The following is a 24,944-nucleotide window of genomic DNA, read 5'->3' as shown; positions in this document are numbered from 1 at the left end:
GGTCATAGAAGAAATCAAAAGAGAAATCAAAAACTTTCTGGAAGTAAATGAGGATAACAGCACAACATACCAAAACTTATGGGACTCAGCAAAAGCAGTGTTAAGAGGAAAGTTTATACCAATAGGTGCCTACATCAAGAAATTGGAAAGGCACCAAATAGATGAGCTTTCTATTCACCTCAAGGATCTAGAAAACCTACAGCAAACCAGACCCAAATCTAGTAGGAGAAGAGAAATAATTAAAATCAGAGAAGAAATCAACAGGATTGAATCAAGAAAAACATTACAAAAAATCAGCCAAACGAGGAGCTGTTTTTTTGAAAAAATAAACAAAATTGACACCCCATTGGCCCAACTAACTAAAAAAAGAAGAGAAAAGACCCAAATCAATAAAATCAGAGATGAAAAAGGAAATGTAACAACAGACACCACAGAAATAAAAAGAATCATCAGAAATTACTACAAGGACTTGTATGCCAGCAAACAGGGAAACCTATCAGAAATGGATAGATTCCTGGACACATGCAACCTACCTAAATTGAACCAGGAAGACATCGAAAACCTAAACAGACCCATAACTGAGACAGAAATTGAAACAGTAATAAAGGCCCTCCCAACAAAGAAAAGCCCAGGACCAGATGGATTCACTGCTGAATTCTACCAGACATTTAAAGAAGAACTAACTCCAATTCTTCTCAAACTATTCAGAACAATTGAAGAAGAGGGAATCCTCCCAAATTCTTTCTATGAAGCCAGCATCACCTTAATTCCTAAGCCGGGAAAAGATGCAGCACTGAAAGAGAATTACAGACCAATATCCCTGATGAACATAGATGCAAAAATCCTCAATAAAATTCTCGCCAATAGAATGCAACAACACATCAGAAAGATCATCCACCCAGACCAAGTGGGATTTATCCCTGGTATGCAGGGATGGTTTAATGTGCGCAAGACAATCAATGTGATACACCACATTAACAGACTGCAGAAGAAAAACCATATGATTCTCTCAATAGATGCCGAGAAAGCATTTGATAAAATACAACACCCGTTCATGATGAAAACTCTAAGCAAACTGGGTTTGGAAGGAACATTCCTCAATACAATCAAAGCAATCTATGAAAAACCCACAGCCAACATCCTATTGAATGGGGAAAAGTTGGAAGCATTTCCACTGAGATCTGGGACCAGACAGGGATGTCCACTCTCACCACTGCTATTCAATATAGTTCTGGAGGTTCTAGCCAGAGCTATTAGGCAAGAAAAAGAAATTAAAGGGATACAAATTGGGAAGGAAGAACTCAAACTATCCCTCTTTGCAGATGACATGATTCTTTATTTAGGGGACCCAAAGAACTCTACCAAGAGACTATTGGAACTCATAGAAGAGTTTGGCAAAGTAGCAGGGTATAAAATCAATGCACAAAAATCAACAGCCTTTGTATACACAGACAATGCCATGGCCGAGGAAGAAATTCTAAGATCAATCCCATTCACAATAGCTACAAAAACAATCAAATACCTTGGAATAAACTTAACCAAGGACGTTAAAGATCTCTACGATGAAAATTACAAAACCTTAAAGAAAGAAATAGAAGAGGATACCAAGAAATGGAAAAATCTTCCATGCTCATGGATTGGAAGAATCAATATCATCAAAATGTCCATTCTCCCAAAAGCAATTTATAGATTCAATGCAATACCAATCAAGATACCGAAGACCTTCTTCTCAGATCTGGAAAAATTGGTGCTGAAATTTATATGGAGGCACAAGAGACCTCGAATAGCTAAAGCAATCTTGTACAACAAAAACAAAGCCGGAGGCATCACAATACCAGATTTCAGGACATACTACAGGGCAGTTGTAATCAAAACAGCATGGTACTGGTACAGAAACAGAAGGATAGACCAATGGAACAGAATTAAAATACCAGAAATCAACCCAAACATCTACAGCCAACTTATATTTGATCAAGGATCTAAAACTAATTCCTTGAGCAAGGACAGTCTATTCAATAAATGGTGCTGGGAAAATTGGATTTCCACGTGCAGAATCATGAAGCAAGACCCCTACCTTACACCTTACACAAAAATCCACTCAACATGGATTAAAAACCTAAATCTACGACCTGACACCATCAAGTTACTAGAGAACATTGGAGAAACCCTTCAAGATATTGGCACAGGCAAAGAGTTTCTGGAAAAGACCCGGGAGGCACAGGCAGTCAAAGCCAAAATTAACTATTGGGATTGCATCAAATTGAGAAGTTTCTGTACTGCAAAAGAAACAGTCAGGAGAGTGAAGAGACAACCGTCAGAATGGGAAAAAATATTTGCAAACTATGCAACAGATAAAGGGTTAATAACTAGAATCTACAAAGAGATCAAGAAACTCCACAAAAACAAAACCAACAACCCAATTAAGAGATGGGCCAAGGACCTCAATAGACATTTTTCAAAAGAGGAAATCCAAATGGCCAACAGGCACATGAAAAAATGTTCAAGGTCATTAGCAATCAGAGAAATGCAAATCAAAACCACAATGAGGTTTCACCTCACCCCGGTTAGAATGGCTCACATTCAGAAATCTACCAACAACAGATGCTGGCGAGGATGTGGGGAAAAAGGGACACTAACCCACTGTTGGTGGGAATGCAAACTGGTCAAGCCACTATGGAAATCAGTCTGGAGATTCCTCAGAAACCTGAAGATAACCCTACCGTTCGACCCAGCCATCCCACTTCTTGGAATTTACCCAAAGGAATTTAAATTGGCAAACAAAAAAGCGGTCTGCAGCCTAATGTTTATTGCAGCACAATTCACAATAGCTAAGACCTGGAACCAACCTAAATGCCCATCAACGGTAGACTGGATAAAGAAATTATGGGATATGTACTCTTTAGAATACTATACCACAGTAAGAAACAACGAAATCCAGTCATTTGCAACAAAATGGAGGAATCTGGAACACATCATGCTGAGTGAAATAAGCCAGTCCCAAAGGGACAAATACCATATGTTCTCCCTGATCGGTGACAACTGACTGAACACCAAAAAGGAAACTTGTTGAAGTGAAAGGGACACTATGGGAAACGGTGACTTGATCAGCATAGCCCTGACTGTTAATGAACAACTTAATACATTATCCCTCTTAGTAGTTTTTTTGTCTGTTCTACTTAATATGACTGATTTAATTCTGTAATTAATACACAGTTATTCTTAAGTGTTGAAATTTAACTGAAATGTGATCCCTGTTAAACATAAGAGTAGGAATAAGAGAGGGAAGAGATATATAATTTGGGACATGCTCAAGCTGACTTGCCCCAAATGGTAGAGTTAGAAACATACCAGGGGATTCCAATTTAATCCCATCAAGGTGGCATGTACCAATGCCATCTCACTAGTCCAAGTGATCAATTTCAGTTCGCAATTGATCATAATGAAAGGACTAAGAGTCAAAGGGAGCACATAAGCAAGTCTAGTACCTGCTAACACTAACCGATAGAATAAATAAAGGGGAGAGTGATCCAACATGGGAAGTGAGATACTCAGCAGACTCATAGAATGGCAGATGCCCTAAATAGCACTCTGGCCTCAGAATCAGCCCTAAAGGCACTCGGATCTGGCTGAAAAGCCCATGAGAGTATTTCAGGCATGGAAAGCCAAGACACTCTGGCAAAAGATCTCTGTGAGTGAGATCTCAGTGGAAAGAACAGGTCTTCAAAGAAGGAGGTACCTTTCTCTGAAGGGAGGAGAGAACCTCCACTTTGACTATGACCTTGTCTAAACAAGATAAGAGTCAGAGAACTCAAGGGGCTTCCATAGCCTTGGAAACTCATGACTGGAGCATAGGGAGATTACTGATGCCATAGACAGGAGTGTCAATTGGTAAAGTCAACAACAGGAGTCACTGTGCACTTACTCCTCATGTAGGATCTCTGTCCTTAATGTGCTGTGCATTGAGATTTAATGCTATAATGAGTACTCAAATAATATATTTCACTTTGTGTTTCTATGGGGGTGCAAACTGTTGAAATCTTTACTTAATGCATACTAAACTGATCCTCTGTAAAAAAAAAAAAAAAAAAAAAAAAAAAAAAAAAAAAAAAAAAAGAAAAGAAAAGAAACTATCAACTCCCAACTTGACTCTCACTGGGATTAAACATGACAATAGGTCTGATCTGATTTCATCATCATTAAAAAAAATCATCTATTATTTTTCACTTTATGTTTCTGTGTGGGAGCAAACTGTTGAAAGCCTTACTTAATGTATACTAAGCTGATCTTCTGTATATTAAGATAATCGAAAATGAATCTTGATGTGAATGGAAGGGGAGAGGGAGTGGGAAAGGGGAGGGTTGTGGGTGGGAGGGACGGTATGGGGGGGAAGCCATAGTAATCCATTATTCGTACTTTGGAAACGTATATTCATTAAATAAAAGTTAAAAAAAAAAAGTTTTCTTATTGAGGCTCTCTAAGGATTTTAATGTTTAAAAAAAGTCTCAACTATTAGCTAGTTTTCATATTATTACCTCCTATGTATTCTATTTAGATATGATTCACTTCCTTTTGTAGATTCTTGGAATGAGATCTTAGTTGATTTTCATCATTTCTTTTTTGCTAATATTTGTATTTATGCATTTCTTCATGAGTACTTATCTGCATCCAATAGGTTTTTATTTTATTTTTATCATTTTTATTGATAAAAATAGATGGAACAAGTTGAATCTAATTTAACCTTATGTTTTGATGAGGTTTTTTTTAATGGAACAATTCATGAATTTGCATGTCATCCTTGTGCAGCAGCCATGTTAATCTTCTGTGTCTCGTTCCAATTTTAGTCTATGTGCTGTTGAAGTGAGCACCTAATGGGCTTTCACAAACAGAGCCACCACCACTATCAAGCTATATTCAGTTCATACAAATTTAGGATTCTTACATCCTCCAGTTGAGCTGATACTTTTGTCAGTATTAAATAGCCTCCTCTGGCTGTCTAATTTCTTTTTTTACAATCAGTTTTTTTTTTCCAGTCCTAATATAATCGAGGCAATTTTCCTTCGGTTAGTATTTGTATTGTATGGTAGGCAGAATTCTACAATGGTCTCCAAATTCCCAGCTCCTGGTGTGCATGCAGTTCCCAGCTATTCAAACTCTAAAATCTAGGTGCTTTTGTGAAGGGATGTTACAATTTTAATTCATTTAAAATTAATTTTAATTAAGGCTCTAGGTCAACTAACCCCAAGGGAAATGGCCCTCAGAGGGTGTGACATAACCAGGTGTTCTGCTGGTGAGAAAGGTTTCATACCCTGTGGAGTCAGGGTGAGACATCAGCTTTGTGGCTGACTTTGAAGGTGGTGGGGCTATGTCTCAAGGATTGTAGGCAAACTGATGACAGAGCAGTGTGTGGACAACAGCCAGCAAAGAAATGGGGACCTCAGCTCTGCTCACTGGTTGACGAGTTTGCACGTGGGTTCTTCCCAAGTCCCCAGGCGAAATGCAATCCAGTTGACCCCTTGATTTCAGACTTGAGACCCAGACAGTGCATTCTTGGATTTCTGACCTACGCAGCTGCGAGCTAATCCACAGTTGATGTTACACAGCAATAGAAAACATTACACATGGTGTGTCATTTTGGATTCTTCTACTTTCAGCTAATCTCTGTCCTTAAAGCAGATCTCTTGTAAGCAGTATATATGTAGGCATCATTTTTATCTTGTCTAATGATCTTTGTTAATTGGAGTGTTTAATCCATTTACATTTAATGTCATTGCTAGTGCAGTTAGATTTAAATTTCTCATCTTGTTATTTGTTTAATCTGTTTCTTCCTTTATTTCCCCTTTCTTGCTTTTCTGTACATTAACCAGAAGTTTTTCATTATCTCATTTTTTACTCTAGTCAATGTAATATATACTCACTAATTATTTAGAGCAGTGGTTCTAAAAACTAACCTCATAATAACTCTGAGACATTATTTGCCTTTTTCACTCTTGTTCTCTTGAATGAACAATGAGGTTTTCCAGAAACTACATGACATGTGATACTACAAATTTAGTGCAGAAGGAAATATGCTAATTCACTTATCTTAAGCCCTTGTTACAAACTTGATAGTACCCAGCCCTTCCACCCACCACCCATGCCAAAACTCCTGTATAGAAGCCCTAACACCCAGCATCTCAGAATGTGACTGTATCTGGAAATAGAATCCTGAAAGATGTGATTCATTAAAGAAGAGAGCCTGAGGGTCAGCCCTACTCCAATCCAACCGCTTTCCTAATAAGAAGGGACTTAGAACACAGCAAGACAAGAGAGAAGCTATTAGCAACCCAAGGAGCGGAACCTCAGGAGAAGCCAACCCTTCAGGCATTTTGATGTTGGACCTCCATCCAACATCGAGAATTGTGAGAAAACCGGTTTCTATCCTATAAGCCATCCATTCTGTGGTATTTTCTTACCACAGTCCTGCAAATGAAGATGTTAAAGAGGTGTGCCAAAATGGAAAACAATGCCACTCTTTGCATCTAATTTTTTGTCTTAAAAATATTTGTATTAAAATAACATTTTCCAATACCATGTTGCGGGTTATTTTTCAATAAATATTGTTAACTTTTATCATTTTAATTTCAAATACCAAGGCCAGCTCTGTGGCATAGCAGATGAAGCTGCAGCCTGCAGTGCCAGCATCCCATATGGGTGCCGGTTTGAGTCCCGGCTGCTCCACTTCTGATCCAGCTCTCTGCTATGGCCTGGGAAAGCAGTAGGGGATGGCCCAAGTCCTTGAGCCCCTGCACCTGCATGGGAGACCCAGAAGAAGCTCCTGGCTCCTGGCTTTGATTCAGTGCAGCTCTGGCTGTTGTGGCCAGTTTGGGAGTGAACCAGCAGATGGAAGACCTCTCTCTCTCTCTCTGCCTCTCCTTCTATCTCTCTGTAACTCTGACTTGGGTACTTGGGTCTCTGCCACCCACGTGGGCAACCCAGATGAAGCTCCAGGCTCCTGGCTTTGGTCTGGTCCAGCCCAGCTGTTGCAGGCATTTGAGGGGAGTAGAAGATCATCAAAGATTGTTTGTGTGAGCATGTCTACATCACCGTGCCTTTCAACAATCTCTCTCTCTCTCTCTGCCTTTCAAATAAATAAAAAATTGTACATGGGGGAAGATACCATTTTAAATAGTTATGTGTTTCTTGTTTTCATTTTTCTCTAGCTACTTACTAGTTTCCTTTTGTCCTTGGATTTTTTATGTTTCACTGCAATGTCCCAGGGTGTAGACTTTGTTCTTAAATCATAGTTGAAATTTGTAGAGCTTGAGACAGTCCTGTGATGTCTTATTTTATGATAAGAATTTTTTTTAACTTTTATTTAGTAAATATAAATTTCCAAAGTACAGTTTATGGATTACATTGACTTTCACCCCCATAATTTCCCTCCCACTCACACCCCTCCCATCTCCCGCTCTTCCATTCCGTTCACATCAAGATTCATTTTCAATTATCTTTATATACAGAAGATCAATTCAGTATATATTAAGTAAAGATTTCATCAGTTTGCACCCACACAGAAACACAAAGTGTAAAAATACTGTTTCAGTACTAGTTATAGCATTACTTCACATTGGACAACACATTAAGGACAGATCCCACATGAGAAGTAAGTACACAGTGACTCCTGTTGTTGACTGAACAATTTGACACTCTTGTTTATGGCATCAGTAATCTCCTTAGGCTCTAGTTATGAGTTGCCAAGGCTATGGAAGCCTTTTGAGTTCGCTGACTTCGATCTTATTCCGACAGGGGCATAGTCAAAGTGGAAGTTCTCTCCTCCCTTCAGAGAAAGGTACCTCCTTCCTTGATGGCCCATAATTTCCACTGGGATCTCACTCACAGAGATCTTTCATTTAGGTCTTCTTTTTTTTTTTTTCCAGAGTGTCTTGGCTTTCCATGCCTAAAATACTCTCATGGGCTCTTCAGCCAGATTCAAATGCCTTAAGGGCTGATTCTGAGGCCAGAGTGCTATTTAGGACATCTGACATTCTATGAATTTCCTGTGTATCTCATTTCCCATGTTGGATTGTTCTCTCCCTTTTTGATTCTATCAGTTAATATTAGCAGACCAGTCTTGTTTGTGTGATCCCTTTGACTCTTAGACATATCAGTGTGATCAATTGTGAACTGAAGTTGATCACTTGGACCAGTGAGATGGCATTGGTACATGCCACCTTGATGGGATTGAATTGGAATCCCCTGGCACATTTCTAACTCCACCATTTGGGCAAGTCCGATTGAGCATGTCCCAAATTGTACATCTCCTCCCTCTCTTATACCCAGTCTTATATTTAACAGAGATCACTTTTCTGTTAAAATTTAAACACCTAAGACTAATTGTGTGTTAATTACAGAGTTCAACTAATAGTACTAGAACAAAAAAAATACTGAAATGTTTGAAGTATTACATTGTACATCAACAGTCAGGAAAAGAGCTAATCAAGTCACTGTTGCTCATAGTGCCCATTTCACTTCAACAGGTTTCCTCTTTGGTGCTCAGTAGTCGCCAATCAGGGAGAACATATGATATTTGTCCCTTTGGGACTGGCTTAATTCACTCAGCATAATGTTTTCCAGATTCCTCCAATTGTTGCATTGTTTTTGACTGCTGTGTAATATTCTATAGAGTACATTGTCCCATAATTTCTTTATCCAGTCTAGTGTTGATGGGCATTTGGGTTGGTTCCAGGTCTTAGCTATTGTGAATTGAGCTGCAATAAACATTAAGGTGCAGACATCTTTTTTGTTTGCCAATTTAATTTCCTTTGGGTAAATTCCAAGGAGTGGTATGGCTGGGTTTTATGGTAGGGGTTGGTTTTTTTTTTTTTTTTTTTCTTTTTTACAGGCAGAGTGGACAGTGAGAGAGAGAGACAGAGAGAAAAGTCTTCCTTTTGTCATTGGTTCACGCTCCAATGGCTGCCATGGCTGGCGCACTGCAGCCAGTGCACTGTGCCAATCTGAAGGCAGGAGCCAGGTGCTTCTCCTGGTCTCCCATGGGGTGCAGGGCCCAAGCACCTGGGTCATCCTCCACTGCACTCCTGGGCCATAGCAGAGAGCTGGCCTGGAAGAGGGGCAACCAAGACAGAATCCAGTGCCCCAACCGGGACTAGATCACCGTGTGCCGGTGCCGCTAGGAGGAGGATTAGCCTATTGAGCTGCAGCACCGGCTTGGTAGGGTTATATTCAGGTTTCTGAGGAATCTCCAAACTGACTTCCATAGTGGCTTAACAAGTTTGCATTCCCACCAACAGTGGGTTAGTGTCCCTGTGATGTCTTTCATCAGTGGGAATATTCTCAGCCAGCTTTCTTCAAATATTGCATCTGTCCCATTCCCTCTCTCCCCCTCATTCCGATTCCAATTACAGATGGGCTAGAACTCTACACTGAGTTCCAAATGTCTCGTTATTTGCAGTATTTTCCATCTTTTTTATCTTTCTGTGCATCAAAGTGGATACCTTTTGCTCACCTGTATTTCTGTCTTCTAACATCTGTTGTACTTGCTTTTAATCTATTAAACCTGTCTTTAATTTTCATCAGTTTATATCTGAAATTTTCATCTTATTTGGATTCTAATTATCTGCTGACACCCTGCATACCTTGCTCTGGTTTGGTGGTTGTTGTAGTGCTGTTAAGTCCTTGGCTCTTAACTGCAATAGCTTCTTCACTTCTGGGTTTATTCCTATTTCCTGTTGTCTGGTCACATGTACTTTTTTTTGCATCTCCACATACCTTCCACTATTTCATTTGATACCAGAAAGTATAGATGAGAACATTGTAGGGAGCCCTAATTTATTTCAGCAGTATTCTAGTGAGTCACCTCAATCTCATTGATGGTCAGCTTTGGACTTTGCTTTGATTTTGCCTTTGATCCTACCACGTGGTCCTCTTGGGAGCCAATGGAAGCTCCAAGGTGTTTACTAAGCTCCTCTGACTTGGCACAACTCGATCCTGAGTTATAATCTCTGCCTTTGCAACCTTGGGGAGTTTCTAGAATTTATGTTCATCCTTTGTCACCATCACACTGTATAGAGGTCAGCTAAAGATCTGTGGTACATCTGTCAGTCAGCTAATGTGTGGGAATGTTCACGGAACCATTGTGCATAACCAAAACAGGGAACAACCCAAACTGGTGAATGAATAAATGAAATATAGTATTGCTACACAATGGAATTGTATTCCCCAACAAAAGAGAATGGAGTACTGAGAAGTGCAGTAACAGAAATCCTGGAAACATGCAAAAACCAGAGGAAAGTAGTTGAATGAGCTATGTGGCAAAGCATTCTAACCTAGCTGTAAAAAAAAAAATCAAGTAAGAACACTGTGAGCTGCTAGGGATGAATTTTCCAGGATAAAGTGGCCAGAAAGAGTGCAAAACTTAAGTGCAAAAGGGCATTTATGGTCTGCTTTGCTTTGTAATAGTAAGGAGATCACAAAGGCATCTTCTCTGCCCAGGTGTGCAGAAGAATGCAGGAATGATCAGCCAGTGAAGAGATTATTTACAGGGGTGGTTGGCAAATGGGCAGAAGGTAGGGGAAATGATGGGAGAGTGACAGAGGCTTTAATACAGCCTTTTCTATAATCCAGACACTTGGAATTATGGTTATATTTCACATAAGCAAGACTGCAAGAAAATAAACCCCCATCAGTGTGCATGTGTTAAGGAACAAACCAACTGGATTACCAATGAGTATCAACTGAGAGAGAAGGGCTTGGGAAGGAAAGCACTAACCCAGGGGTGGGCACGGAGGTGAACCCACCCCTTAAGGTGCCAGCGGGGCACGGGATCATTGCTTTGCATTTTTTACAACTTTTCTGTAATGTCCAAATGTTCAAAAACGGGTCTTAGTTTTGCACCTGTGCTTACTGCTGAGTGACAAAGTCACTTCCTGAGTGTGGCCACGGGGTCTTTCTGGCCACTTCCATCCAGACGCTAGGGACTGGAGCCCTGTGCAGCACGCGCGAACCCTGGCCCTCGCTGCTGCGCGCTGACCACATTGCGGATGCTGCAGCCACCACCTGGCCTCACGGGGACTGTGGCTCCTGACCTTGGCGCAGGCTCTGAGCCCTTGGAGCCAGCAGCCTGGCCGACTCTGGGGCTGCAGAGACTAAGCTGCCCAGCCCTGCAGCTGCGCAGTGGAGCAGAAGCAAGCTCTTTCCCGTTTGATCTGCAACGCATCAAAAAAAAAAAAAAATCACAGAAGGAAGTGGCCAGGGTGCATAATGAAAAAGTTTTAAAGCATCAAAAGTCAGCATTGTTTGCCTGGGTGACCTCGTGGTGCAATGGTAGCATGTTTGACTCCAAATCAGGAGGTTGTGTGTTCAAGTCACATCAGGGTCATGCCTGATTCCCAAGGTGTCATTTTCTAGGTGACCAGGGTCACAGGCAACAAGGTGGAGCCCTATCTTGCCAAGACTTCCCTGGCCCTAGTGGGCTTACCTGCTCACCTGCGGTGTCCCTCTCCCACTGCAATATTAAAAAGAGTTACTTTTAAATAAATGAAAAGGGACCTCTTTCATACTAAGAGAACTGACAATGAAAATGTAAATTTCAATGGCTTGAATTGCTATCCCAACCTCTGAGATTGGTGGGGTCAAAAAGTGGATGGTGAGTTGCATTACTCCATTCTCAATGCTAATGCTTGGGCTCCTACTACCTACACTGGAGACCAGGATGAAGCTCTTGGCTCCTGACTTCAGCTTGGCCCAGTGCTAGTGGTAGTGACCAAGTACAGTGAACCAAGGGATGGAAAATCTCCCCCAACTCTGAATTTCAAAAATAAATAAATAAATCTGAAAAAAAAAGAAAAAGATACAGGCATTCCAGAGCCAGTGTTACAACACAACAAGTTGGCTTCCACCTGTGATTCCAGCATCCCACGTGAGTGCCAGTTCGAGTCCCAGCTGCTCCACTTGGCAACCCAGCTGCCTGCTAAGGCACCTGGGAAAGCAGCAGGAGATGGCCCAGGTGCTTGGGAGAGAGCCGATGGACTTCAGGTTCCCCACTTCATCCTGACCCATCCCCAGGTGCTGCAGCCATTTGGGGAGTGAACCAGCAGGTGGAAGATTTCTCTCTCTCTCTCTCTCTCTCTCTCTCTCTCTCTCTCTCTCTCTCCATATTTCTCTGTAACTCTGCCTTTCAAATAAACAAAAATTTTAAAAATAAATAAATAAAAAGATAAGTCATACCATGTAATTACTGTTTGCTAAAGTAAATCCTGTCATTAAGCTTTATTCCCATAGATTCTAACATTTTGAAAGCCCTACCTTCTAACAGTGATGTGAAGATCTACAACATTCTTAAGTCTCATGTTTGGAGCTGACCAATAGGAAAGTGAGCCTCCAAGCCTGGGTGCAGCCCCAGAAGTCTCTCCAAGGGTGGGTTGTGGGCAGAGCTGGTTTCCAGCCTCAGAGAACTGGCAAACAGAGCCAGAGTGTGGTCTCCTCCCAGCTCTGTTTAGGGTCCTGCTCCGCAGTGAGGACTCACAAGGGAAGCAGAACTCTCCCTCTGTGCTCCCAGGCCCACCCTCCCTCTGCTGTCTGCCACAGCCCCAGCCACTCAGGAGACTACCTGGGACAACACAGCTCTTGGGCGCAGTTGCACCCAGTTCCCTTAGCCCCACACCAAAACTTGTGGGATGCAGCAAAAGCAACTCTTGGAGGGAAATTTATGGCAACAAAGGCATACATCAAAAAGGATAGAAGCCAGGCCAGATTTATGGCACAATTGGTTAAGCCACCACCTGCAACACCAGCATCCCATATGGGCACATGAATCTTTTTTTTTTAATATTTATTTATTTGAAAGGCAGAGTTACAGAGAGGCAGAGGCAGAGAGAGAGGGGGAGAGAGAGAGAGAAAGAGAGGTCCTCCATCCACTGGTTCACTCTCCACATTGCCACAACAGCCAGAGCTTCACAGATCTGAAGCCAGGAGACAGGAGCTTCTTCCGGGTCTCCCACACAGGTGCAGGGGCCCAATGGCTCAGGCCATCTTCTACTGCTTTCCCAGGCCATAGCAGAGAGCTGAATTGGAACTAGAGCAGCCAGGATTTGAACTGGCACCCACATGGGATGCCAGCACTTAGGCAGTGGCTTTACCCACTCCACCACAGCACCAGCCCTGAGAAATCTTCTATCCTCTGGCTCACTCCCCAATTAGTTGCAGCAACCAAGGCTAGGCCAGGCCAAAGCCAAGAGCAAGGAGGTTCCTATGGGTCTCCCACATTGGAACAGGGGCCCAAGGACCTGGACCATCTTCTGCTGCTTTCCCAGACCATTAGCAGGGCACTGGAATGGAAGTGAAGCAGCCAGGACTCAAATGGGTGCCCATATGGGATGCCAGCATTGCAGGCAGTGGCTTTACCAACTATGCCACAATGCTGGTCCCAAAAAATCTTCTAAAAAACAAATAAATGAATGAGAAAGATCTCGAGTAACAACCTAACATGACCTCTCAAGGATCTAGAAAAAATAAGAACAAAGCCCAAAGTTAGTCAGGGAGGTAGGAATGATAATAAAAATCAAAGCAGAAATACTCAGAAATGAAATAGACTAGAAAAACAATAGAAAAGGCCTACAAAACCAAGAGATGGTTTTTCAAAAATATTTGTTTATTTGGAAGGCAGAGTTACAGAGAGGCAGAGACAGATAGAGGCAGAAAGACAGAGAGACAGAAAGGTCTTCCACCTGCTGGTTCACTCCCCAAATGGCTGCAACAGCTGGAGCTGAACCAGTCCAAAGCCAGGAGCCAGGATTTTCTTCTGGGTCTCCCACGTGGGTGCAGGGGCCCAAGGACTTGGCCATCTTCCATTGCTTCCACACACACATTAGCAGGGAGCTGGATCGAAAGAGGATCAGCTGGGACTCAAACCAGCGCCCATATTGGATGCCAGAACTGAAAGCATTGGCTTTACCTATTATACCACAGTGCTGGCCCCTGAGAGCTGGTTTTTTGAAAAAGTAAACAGAGGGGCCAGTGCTGTGGTGCCACGGGTTAATGCCCTGGCCTGAAATGCCGGCATCCCATATGGCCCCTGTACCCACATGGGAGACCAGGAGGAGGCACCTGGCTCCTGGCTTCAGATTGGTGCAGCTGTACCGGCCATCTCGGGGGGGGACCAATGGAAGGAAGACCTCTCTCTCTCTCTCTCTCTCTCACTGTCTAACTCTGCCTGTCAAAAAAAGTTATTTATTTATTTGAATGGCAGAGTTACAGAGAGGCAGAGGCAGCGGGAGAGGTCTTCCATCTGCTGGTTCCCGCCCCATATGCCACAACAGCTGGATCTGAGTTGATCCGAAGCAAGGAACCAGGAGCTTCTGATTCTCCCATGTGGGTGCAGGGGCCCAAGGACCTGGGCCATCTTCCACTGCTTTCCCAGGCCACAGCAGAGAGCTGGATTGGAAGTGGAGCAGCCAGGACTCGAGCTGGCACCCATACAGGATGCTGACACTGCAGGCAGCAGCTTTACCTATTATGCCACAGCGCCAGCCCTGAGACTCTTAAAGTCCCCAGTATTTTCCAAAGAGAAAAAAACCCAGTCCCAAATCTGAAAGTTTTCACTCTCATTTAAAAAAAAAGTAATTATCAAAATAAAGCCTTGGAGAAACCTGTGAGGTTTAATAGTTTCCTCTCCCGGATTCCCACGGAAAGATCTGGAAAGGTGCAGTTAGGGAAAAGCACTGCCTTTCATCATGATCGTGCTGGAATCCATATAGGGAACTAGGCAGGAAGATTAGGCAAAAATAGGGGAGCTGGAATTTCTGCCAGCCCTGTACTGTAACCCTAATCCCCTCACTTTCCCAGGATGCACCTGTGGCTTGCCCAGGACCAGGAAAGAGGAGACACCATTAGGTCTTTGAGGAAGTTAAAATCCATGTGGAGGTGCCATAAAACCTCCAGAAAGCCTCACACCTACTACACTCTACCCTATTGGTATATTCAATCCAGGCACTGCCCCCTAGCTCCTAACAGTCTGGTCATGTGGGTGGGCCCTCTTTGCTCATGACCATACTCAGGGATCCATCTGGGGCCTCCTCCTCCCCTTCTCTCTCCACACAGGAACTCTGGGGCCCACTCATGACATTCAGATATCTCTCCTTGTGAAGCAGCCCATGCTCACGAGTGAAAGGATGTTCTCTCCATTATTCCAATAAATGCTACCCTACTTGTGCGCTGTATGTGTGCCTCCACTTTCAGTTCTCTCTGTGCAATAAAGGTTAAGATACACAGGCCCATAACAGATCACCCCACCCAGTGATGAATCTATTTTGTTCACAGATAGAGGGCATTTTGGGATCATCTTCATGCAATTGGAACTTTTCTCCCTTTGCCCTGGGCTCTGGCTGCTACTCTAGTTCTGCAGTTGATTTATTTTCTTGGCCTCTCCTCACCAGAAGTGATGCACACAACTCTATGAGAGAAGGGCCTGAGTCATGTCCATGGCCTGCCTTCAAGAGAATTCCCTGTCAGATGAAGGCACGTTCTACACACATCCTGGGAGTCGGTTACACTGAATTGTTCCTCTTGATGCTCTTATTCTACTGGCCTTTTCAAATCAAATGAATAATCCATTTGGTTGGTAGAGGCAACATCCAGATACAAACATCCCAAATGTACACCAGTTTGAGTCTCGGCTCCTCCACTTCAGATCCAGCTCCCTGTTAGTGTGCCTGGGAAAACAGCAGAAGATGGCCCATATGGGAGACCTGGAAGAAGCTCCTTGTTTCCAGTGTCAGCTTGGCTAATCCTGGCCATCCCAGCCATTTGGGGAAACTAAGAAGCAACGGCAGGGGCCGGCACAGTGGCATAATGGGTAAAGCTGCCACCTGCAGTGCTGGCATACCATGTGGGTGCTGGATCGAGTCCCAACAGTTCTACTTTTTTTAAAAAGAATAGCACAGCTATCTTTTTTATCTTTTAATTTTTTATTTGACAGGTAGAGTTACAGACAGTGAGAGAGACACACAGAGAGAAAGGTCTTCCTTCCATTGGTTTACTCCCCAAATGGACACTACAGCCGGTGCTGTGCCAATCTGAAGCCAGGAGCTTCTTCCTGGTCTCCCATGTGGGTGCAGGGGCCCAAGCACCTGGGCCATTCTCCAATGCCCTCCCGGGCCACAGCAGAGAGCTGGACTGGAAGACGAGCAGCCAGGACTAGAACTCAGTGCCCATATGGGATGCCAGCACCACAGGCAGAGGATCAACCAAGTGAGCCATGGCACCAGCCCCTGACTTTCTACTTTCAATCCAGCCCTCTGCTATGGCCTGGGAAAGCAGTGGAAGATGTCCCAAGTCCTTGGGTCCTTGCACCCATGTCGGAGACATGGAAGAAGCTCCTGGCTCCTGGCTTCAGATTGGTGCAGCTCTGGCCATTGCGGCCAATTGGGGAGTGACCCAGTGGATAGGCCTCTCTCTCTCTCTCTCTCTCTCTCTCTCTCTCTCTCTCTCTGCCTCTGCCTCTCTGTAACTCTGCCTTTCAAATAAATAAATAATTTTTTTAAAGTGTTTTCCTATGTGTGTAAAGTCTAAAATGCACAGTCATCATGGTAACAGGAATATGAACTGATTGTTAAAAACTGGATTTGACTGTGTTTTTTGATACCGACTTAAGATTCTTCAGTCCACTTGCAAATAAGAATGCACAAGAGGCCCAAAGTAGACCCAGACAAAGCTGCTTGGGGGTTTCTGCCCCACCCCAAGGGAGGCAAAAATGATGTGGGCTCCGCAGGCAGCTAGTTTAGGACAGCTAAGCCTGAAGTCACTAACACCCACCCATGTGTAATTCTATCCTTTCACTTGCCAATCAAAAAAGCTCTTTTCCCAGCATGCATCTGCTTCATCCAGGACCTGGGGGAAGATGCCATCAAGGGCCACCACTTTGGCAAAGAAGGTTAAACCTCCTCCTGCAGTGTTGGCATCCCATATGGACCCCGCTTCATGCCCCTGCTGCTCTGCTTCTCATCCAGCTCCCTGCTAATGCACCTGGGAAAAGCAGCACAAGATGACCCAAGTGTTTTGGGCCTCTGCACCCATGTGGGAGACCCAGATGTTGTTCCAAGCTCCTGGCTTCAGCCTGGCCCAGCTCCCGCCATTGCAGCCATCTGGGGAGTGAACCAGTGGATGGAAGATCTCTCTTTGTCTTTGTAACTCTGACTTACAAGTAAGTAAATACATGTTAAAAAAAAAAAGAAGAAGAAGAAGGTGGTGGCTCATGATTTGTGGATTAGCACTTTCTTTCCTGTGCACACTGTCCACAGGATAGGTTTTGAACAAATTTTATAATGTAACTTTCTGTTTTCTACTGTCAAACACTAGTAGGTTCCACATAGAGTCAATCCTCCACACATTTGGGTTCTCTAGGAAGAAAACTTCAGAAACCCAAGCAAACATTATATTTGTATGTGTAAACATGACATTGCATCCACTTGCCGAATAGAAAGAATTTGCTTTTCTCCAAAACCACTTTGAAGGTGATTTTTTGGTTAAATTTCACCCAAATTCCACAACACTTTGTCTAGATATGCCTGGATGAAAGCTGAAATGTCTGGTGTGTTGTGGCTATGTGAATCACAGGTCTTGCTGCAGCCTCTGTGTTTGTTTGTGTTTTCTGGACATCATCTACAGACTTTAAGTTTTTGAGTGAATTTTATAATCTAACTTTTAGTTTTCTGCTGGCAAACCCTAATTGGTTCCACATGGAGTCAAATCCTCCACACATTCAAGTTTTCCTAGAAGAAAGCTTCAGAAACCCATGAAAATATGACATTTCTGTTTGTAAACATGACATTGCATACACTTGCCGAAGAGAAAGATTTTGCTTTTCCCCAAAACCTCTTTGATGGTGATTTTTTGGTTAAATTTCACCTGAATTCCACCTCCACCTTGTGAGGATATGCCTGGATGAAAGCAGAAACATCTGGTGTGTTGTGGCTATGTCAATCACAGATCTTGCTGCAGCCTCTGTGTTTGTTTGTGTGTTCTGGACATTATCTGCGGACTTTCCGGGTTGGAGATTATTTTACCATGTAACCTTTGTTTTTCTGCTGGCAAGCACTAATTGGTTGCACATGGATTCAAATCATCCACACATTCGATTTTTCTAGGCAGAAAGCTTCAGAAACCAGAGCAAACATGATATTTGTGTTTGTAAACATGACATTAGATCCACTTGCTGAAGAGAAAGATTGTGCTTTTCCCAAAACCATTTGATGGTGATTTTTTGGTTAAATTTCACCTGAATTCCACACCACATTTTCCGGATATGTCTGGATGAAAGCTGAAATATCTGGTGTTTTGTGGCTATCTCAATCCTGATCTTCCTACAGCCTCTGTGTTTTTTTTTTTTGTGGTTTCTGGACATTAATACGGACTTTACTGTTTTGAATGCATTTTAGCATGTAACTTTTTGTTTTCTGCTGCCAAATGCTAATTGATTGCACATGGAGTCAAATCCTCCAAACATTCGAGTTTTCCTGGCAGAAAGCTTCAGAAACTTGAGAAAACATGGTATTTGTGTGTGTAAACATGACATTAGATCCACTTGCCGAAGAGAAAGATTGTGCTTTTCTCCAAAACCGCTTTCACCTTGATTTTTTGGTTAAATTTCACCCGAATTCCACACTACATTGTCCGGATATGCCTATATGAAAGCAGAAATATCTTCTGTGTTGTGGCTATCTCAATCCTGATCTTGTTACAGCCTCTGTGTTTGTTTGTATTTTCTGGACATTATCTACGAACTTTAGGTTTTGAACTAATTTTATAATGTAACTTTTTGTTTTCTGCTGGCAAACACTAGTAGGATCCACATAGAGTCAATCCTCCACACATTTGTCATTTCTAGACAGAAAGCTTCAGAAACCCAAGCAAACATTATATTTGTGTGTGTAAACATGACATTGGATCCACTTGCCGAATAGAAAGAATTTGCTTTTCTCCAAAACCACTTTGAAGGTGATTTTTTTTTTGGTTAAATTTCACCCGAATTCCACCTCCACCTTGTCAGGATATGCCTGGAGGAATGCAGAAATATCTGGTGTGTTGTGGCTATCTAAATCTGAGATCTTGCTACAGCCTCTGTGTGTGTTTGTGTGTTCTAGACATTATCTACGGACTTTACGGGTTTGAGATTATTTAAGCATGTAATATTTGTTTTTCTGATGGCAAGCACTAACTGGTTGCACGTGGATTCAAATCGCCCACACATTCAATTTTTCTAGGAAGAAAACTTCAGACACCAAATAAAACATAATATTTTTGTTAGTGCACATGATTTTGGATCCACTTGCCAAGGACAATGATTGTGCTTTTCCTAAAACAAGTTTGATGGTGATTTTTTGGTTAAATTTCACCCGAATTCCACACCACTTTGTCTGGATATGTCTGGAGGAAAGCAGAAATATCTGGTGGGTTGTGACTGTCTCAATCCAAGAACTTGCTACAGCCTCTGTGTTTGTTTGTGTTTTCTGGACATTATCTATGGAATTTATGGTTTTGAGTGAATGATATAATGTTTTAGTTTTGTGCTGGGAAACGCTAATTGGTTCCACAAGGAGTCAAATACTCCACACATTCGAGTTTACCTGTCAGAAAGCTCCAGAAACCTGAGCAAACATGCTATTTGTATTTGTAAATATGACCTTGGATCCATTCGCCGAAGAGGAAGAGTGTGCTTTTCTCCAAAACCACTTTGACAGTGATTTTTGGGTTAAATTTCACCCGAATTCCACAACACTTGGTCCGGATATGCCTGGAGGAAAGCAGAAATATCTGGTGGGTTGTGACTGTCTCAATTCCAGATCTTGCTACAGCCTCTGTGTTTGTGTTTTCTGGACATTATCTATGGACTTTATGGTTTTGAGTGAATGTTATAATGTTTTAGTTTTGTGCTAGGAAACACTAATTGGTTCCACAAGGAGTCAAATACTCCACACATTCGAGTTTTCCTGGCAGAAAGCTCCAGAAACCTGAGCAAACATGCTATTTGTGTTTGTAAACATGACCTTGGATCCATTCGCCGAAGAGGAAGAGTGTGCTTTTCTCCAAAACCACTTTGACAGTGATTTTTTGGATAAATTTCACCCGAATTCCACAACACTTTGTCCAGATATGCCTGGATGAAAGCAGAAATATTTGGTGAGTTGTGGCTATTTCAATCCTAGATCTTGGTACAGCCTCTGTGTTTGTTTGTGTTTTCTGGACATTATCTATGGTCTTTACGGTTTTGAGTGAATTTTAGCATGTAATTTTTGCTTTTCTGCCGGCAAACCCGAATTGGTTGCACATGGAGTCAAATCCTCCACACATTCGAGTTATCTAGGCAGAAAGCTTCAGAAACCTGTGCAAACATGATATTTGCCTTTGTAAACATGACACTGGATTCACTTGCTGAAAGAAAGATTCCCATTTCCTCCAAAACAATTTTGATGGTGATTTCTTGGTTAAATTTCACCCGAGTTCTACTCCAGTTTGTCTGGATATGCCTGGATGAAAGCAGAAATATCTGGTGGGTTGTGACTGTCTCAATCCCATATCTTGCTACAGCCTCTGTGTTTGTGTTTTCTGGACATTATCTATGGACGTTACGGTTTTGAGTGAATTTTATAATCTTTTACTTTTCTGTTGGCAAATGCTAATTGGTTCCACAAGGAGTCAAATACTCCACACATTCGAGTTTTCCTGTCAGAAAGCTCCAGAAACCTGAGCAAATATGCTATTTGGGTTTGTAAACATGACCTTGGAACCATTCGCCGAAGAGGAAGAGTGTGTTTTTCTCCAAAACCACCTTGATGGTGATTTTTTTGGTTAAATTTCACCCGAATTCCACAACAATTTGTCCAGATATGCCTGGATGAAAGCAGACATATCTGATGAGTTGTGGCTATGTCAATCCTAGCTCTTGCTACAGCCTCTGTGTTTGTTTGTGTTTACGGGACGTTATCTATGGACTTTATGGTTTTGAATGCAGTTTAGCATGTGACCTTTTTGTTTTCTGCTGGCAAACGCTGATTGGTTGCACATGGAGTCAAATCCTCCACACATTCGAGTTTTCTAGGCAGAAAGCTTCAGAAACCTGTGCAAACACGATATTTGCTTTTGTAAACATGACACTGGATTCACTTGCTGAAAGAAAGATTCCAATTTCCTCCAAAACAATTGTGATGGTGATTTCTTGGTTAAATTTTACCTGAATTCCACACCACTTTGACCGGATATGCCTGGAAGAAAGCAGAAATATCTGGTGTGTTGTGGCTATCTCAATCCGAGATCTTGTTATAGCCTCTAGTTTGTGTTTTCTTGACATTATCTACGAAGTTTAGGTTTTGAACGAATTTTATAATCTAACTTTTTGTTTTCTGCTGGCAAACGCTAACTGGTTCCACAAGGAGTCAAATACTCCACACATTCAAGTTTTCTAGGCAGAAAGCTTCAGAAATCAAAGCAAACATGATATTTTGTTTGTAAACATGACATTGGATCCACAAGCCGAAGAGAAAGTTTGTGCTTTTCCCAAAACAACCTTGATGATGATTTTTGGGTTAAATTTCACCCAAATTCCACATTTTGTGAGGATATGCCTGGAGGAAAGCAGAAATATCTGGTGAGTTGTGGCTATGTCAATCTCAGATCTTGCTACAGCCTCTGCATTTGTTTGTGTATTCTGGGCATTATCTAGTAACATTAGGTTTTGATTGAATTTTACCATGTAACTTTTTGTTTTCTTCCCGCAAAAGCTAACTGTTTCCACATGGAGTCAAATCGTCCACACATTCTGGTTTCCTAGGCAGAAAGCTTCAGGAACACGTGAAAACATAATATTTCTTTTTGCAAACATGACATGGGATCTACTTGCTGAAGAGAAAGATTGTGCTTTCCTCCAAAACAATTTTGATGGTGATTTTTTGGTTAAATTTTACCCGAATTCCACAACAATTTGTCCAGATATGCCTGGATGAAAGCAGAAATATCTGGTGAGTTGTGGCTATGTCAATCCTAGTTCTTGCTACAGCCTCTGTGTTTATTTGTGTTTTCTGGACTTTATCTACGGACTTTATGGTTTTGAATGCAGTTTAGCATGTGACCTTTTTGTTTTCTGCTGGCAAACGCTGATTGGTTGCACATGGAGTCAAATCCTCCACACATTCGAGTTTTCTAGGCAGAAAGCTTCAGAAACCTGTGCAAACACGATATTTGCTTTTGTAAACATGACACTGGATTCACTTGCTGAAAGAAAGATTCCAATTTCCTCCAAAACAATTGTGATGGTGATTTCTTGGTTAAATTTTACCTGAATTCCACACCACTTTGACCGGATATGCCTGGAAGAAAGCAGAAATATCTGGTGTGTTGTGGCTATCTCAATCCGAGATCTTGTTATAGCCTCTAGTTTGTGTTTTCTTGACATTATCTACGAAGTTTAGGTTTTGAACGAATTTTATAATCTAACTTTTTGTTTTCTGCTGGCAAACGCTAACTGGTTCCACAAGGAGTCAAATACTCCACACATTCAAGTTTTCTAGGCAGAAAGCTTCAGAAATCAAAGCAAACATGATATTTTGTTTGTAAACATGACATTGGATCCACAAGCCGAAGAGAAAGTTTGTGCTTTTCCCAAAACAACCTTGATGATGATTTTTGGGTTAAATTTCACCCAAATTCCACATTTTGTGAGGATATGCCTGGAGGAAAGCAGAAATATCTGGTGAGTTGTGGCTATGTCAATCTCAGATCTTGCTACAGCCTCTGCATTTGTTTGTGTATTCTGGGCATTATCTAGTAACATTAGGTTTTGATTGAATTTTACCATGTAACTTTTTGTTTTCTTCCCGCAAAAGCTAACTGTTTCCACATGGAGTCAAATCGTCCACACATTCTGGTTTCCTAGGCAGAAAGCTTCAGGAACACGCGAAAACATAATATTTCTTTTTGCAAACATGACATGGGATCTACTTGCTGAAGAGAAAGATTGTGCTTTTCTCCAAAACAATTTTGATGGTGATTTTTTGGTTAAATTTTACCCGAATTCCACAACAATTTGTCCAGATATGCCTGGATGAAAGCAGAAATATCTGATGAGTTGTGGCTATGTCAATCCTAGTTCTTGCTACAGCCTCTGTGTTTATTTGTGTTTTCTGGACTTTATCTACGGACTTTATGGTTTTGAATGCAGTTTAGCATGTAACCTTTTTGTTTTCTGCTGGCAAACGCTGATTGGTTGCACATGGAGTCAAATCCTCCACACATTCGAGTTTTCTAGGCAGAAAGCTTCAGAAACCTGTGCAAACACGATATTTGCTTTTGTAAACATGACACTGGATTCACTTGCTGAAAGAAAGATTCCAATTTCCTCCAAAACAATTGTGATGGTGATTTCTTGGTTAAATTTTACCTGAATTCCACACCACTTTGACCGGATATGCCTGGAAGAAAGCAGAAATATCTGGTGTGTTGTGGCTATCTCAATCCGAGATCTTGTTATAGCCTCTGTGTTTGTTTGTGTTTTCTTGACATTATCTACGAAGTTTAGGTTTTGAACGAATTTTATAATCTAACTTTTTGTTTTCTGCTGGCAAACACTAATTGGTTGCACATGGACTCAAATCCTCCACACATTCAAGTTTTCTAGGCAGAAAGCTTCAGAAATCAAAGGAAATATGATATTTTGTTTGTAAACATGACATTGGATCCACAAGCCGAAGAGAAAGTTTGTGCTTTTCCCAAAACAACTTTGATGATGATTTTTGGGTTAAATTTCACCCAAATTCCACATTTTGTGTGGATATGCCTGGAGGAAAGCAGAAATATCTGGTGTGTTGTGGCTATCTCAATCCAAGATCTGGTTACTGGTTACTGACTTAAAACCTATGTGAAACTGGTATCAATTATAAGCTAGTATCAGTAATCTAGTATCAGTAAACTAGTATCAATTATAATTTTGACAATACGAGTTACAATCTTAACAATTCCAACTATAATCTTGACATTAATCCAGGTATTGATTTTAATCATACGTAGAACATAGACAAATTACATTTTTATCATTAATCTATGTGTAGTCTATCTGCTTCCAAGCTTGATCGAGCATGCTAGGGGGTTTCTGTGCTCTGCCAAGTGTGATGTAGTGGACTGCTATTATTCAACTGTTTTAGATCATAGTTTCAGAGCAGAATCTCATGGTGTGTGGGGGGGCACCTTTCCAGAATGGAGTCTCAAGTGCTCCAAACTGGAGTCCCTACTGTTAAGGTGTTACTTCAAGATATTAACCCTTTATCAGTTATATAGTTTGCAAATATTTTCTAGCACTCTTCACTTTGCTTAGTGTTTCCTTTGCAGCACAAATCTTCTAAGCCTGATGTAATCCCTTTTGTCTCTTTCTGCTTTCATTGCCTGTGCTTCTGGGGTCTTTTCCAAGAAGTCTTTCCTATGCCAATATCTTGCAGAGTTTTCCCAATGTTTTCCTCTAGTAATATGTTGATATCAGGTCATAGATTTAGATTCATGATCAGTTGTGAGTTGATTTTGTATGGGTGTAAGTACAGGTTTTGTTTCATATGTCTGCATGTTGAGATCCAATTTTCCCAACACTATTTGTTGAAGAGACTGTCCTTTCTCCAGGGATTGATTTTAGCTGGTTTGTCAAAGACTAGTTGGTTGTAGCTGCATGGATTAATTTTTTTGGTTTATATTTTGTTTCATTGGTATACATGTCTTTTTTTCTTCCAGTCCCAGGCTATTTTGTTTGTAACTGCCCTGTAGTATGTCTTGAAATCTGGTCTTCTGATACTTCCAATTTTTTCTTGTTTAATGTTGCTTTAGTTATTTGGGGGTCTCTTGTGTTTCTACACAAATTTTAGCATTCTTTTTTCTAGATCTGAGAAGAATGTTCTTGGAGTTTTGATTGGGATCTCATT

At 41.6% G+C, this 24,944-nt stretch overlaps 2 non-coding genes and 1 pseudogene across 2 annotated transcripts; 1 reads left to right on the top strand and 2 right to left on the bottom strand.

The window, feature by feature from the left end:
- Positions 1-4,758: 4,758 nt before the first annotated feature.
- Positions 4,759-4,865, bottom strand: LOC138848853 (U6 spliceosomal RNA). The gene has a single exon (XR_011386999.1). It is a non-coding gene; the product is annotated as a U6 spliceosomal RNA (small nuclear RNA).
- A 6,101-nt stretch (positions 4,866-10,966) lies between these two features.
- Positions 10,967-24,944, bottom strand: part of LOC127482623 (UBX domain-containing protein 6-like) — a 190,329-nt pseudogene continuing 176,351 nt past the window's right edge.
- On the top strand, positions 11,303-11,374 carry TRNAW-CCA (transfer RNA tryptophan (anticodon CCA)). The gene has a single exon. It is a non-coding gene; the product is annotated as a tRNA-Trp (tRNA).

This window comes from Oryctolagus cuniculus, chromosome 2 (genome assembly GCF_964237555.1).
Source record: "Oryctolagus cuniculus chromosome 2, mOryCun1.1, whole genome shotgun sequence".
In the NCBI taxonomy this organism is placed as follows: Eukaryota; Metazoa; Chordata; class Mammalia; order Lagomorpha; family Leporidae; genus Oryctolagus; species Oryctolagus cuniculus.
The sequence above is the reverse complement of the archived record's forward strand: the minus strand, read 5'-3'. Positions and strand labels throughout refer to the sequence as shown.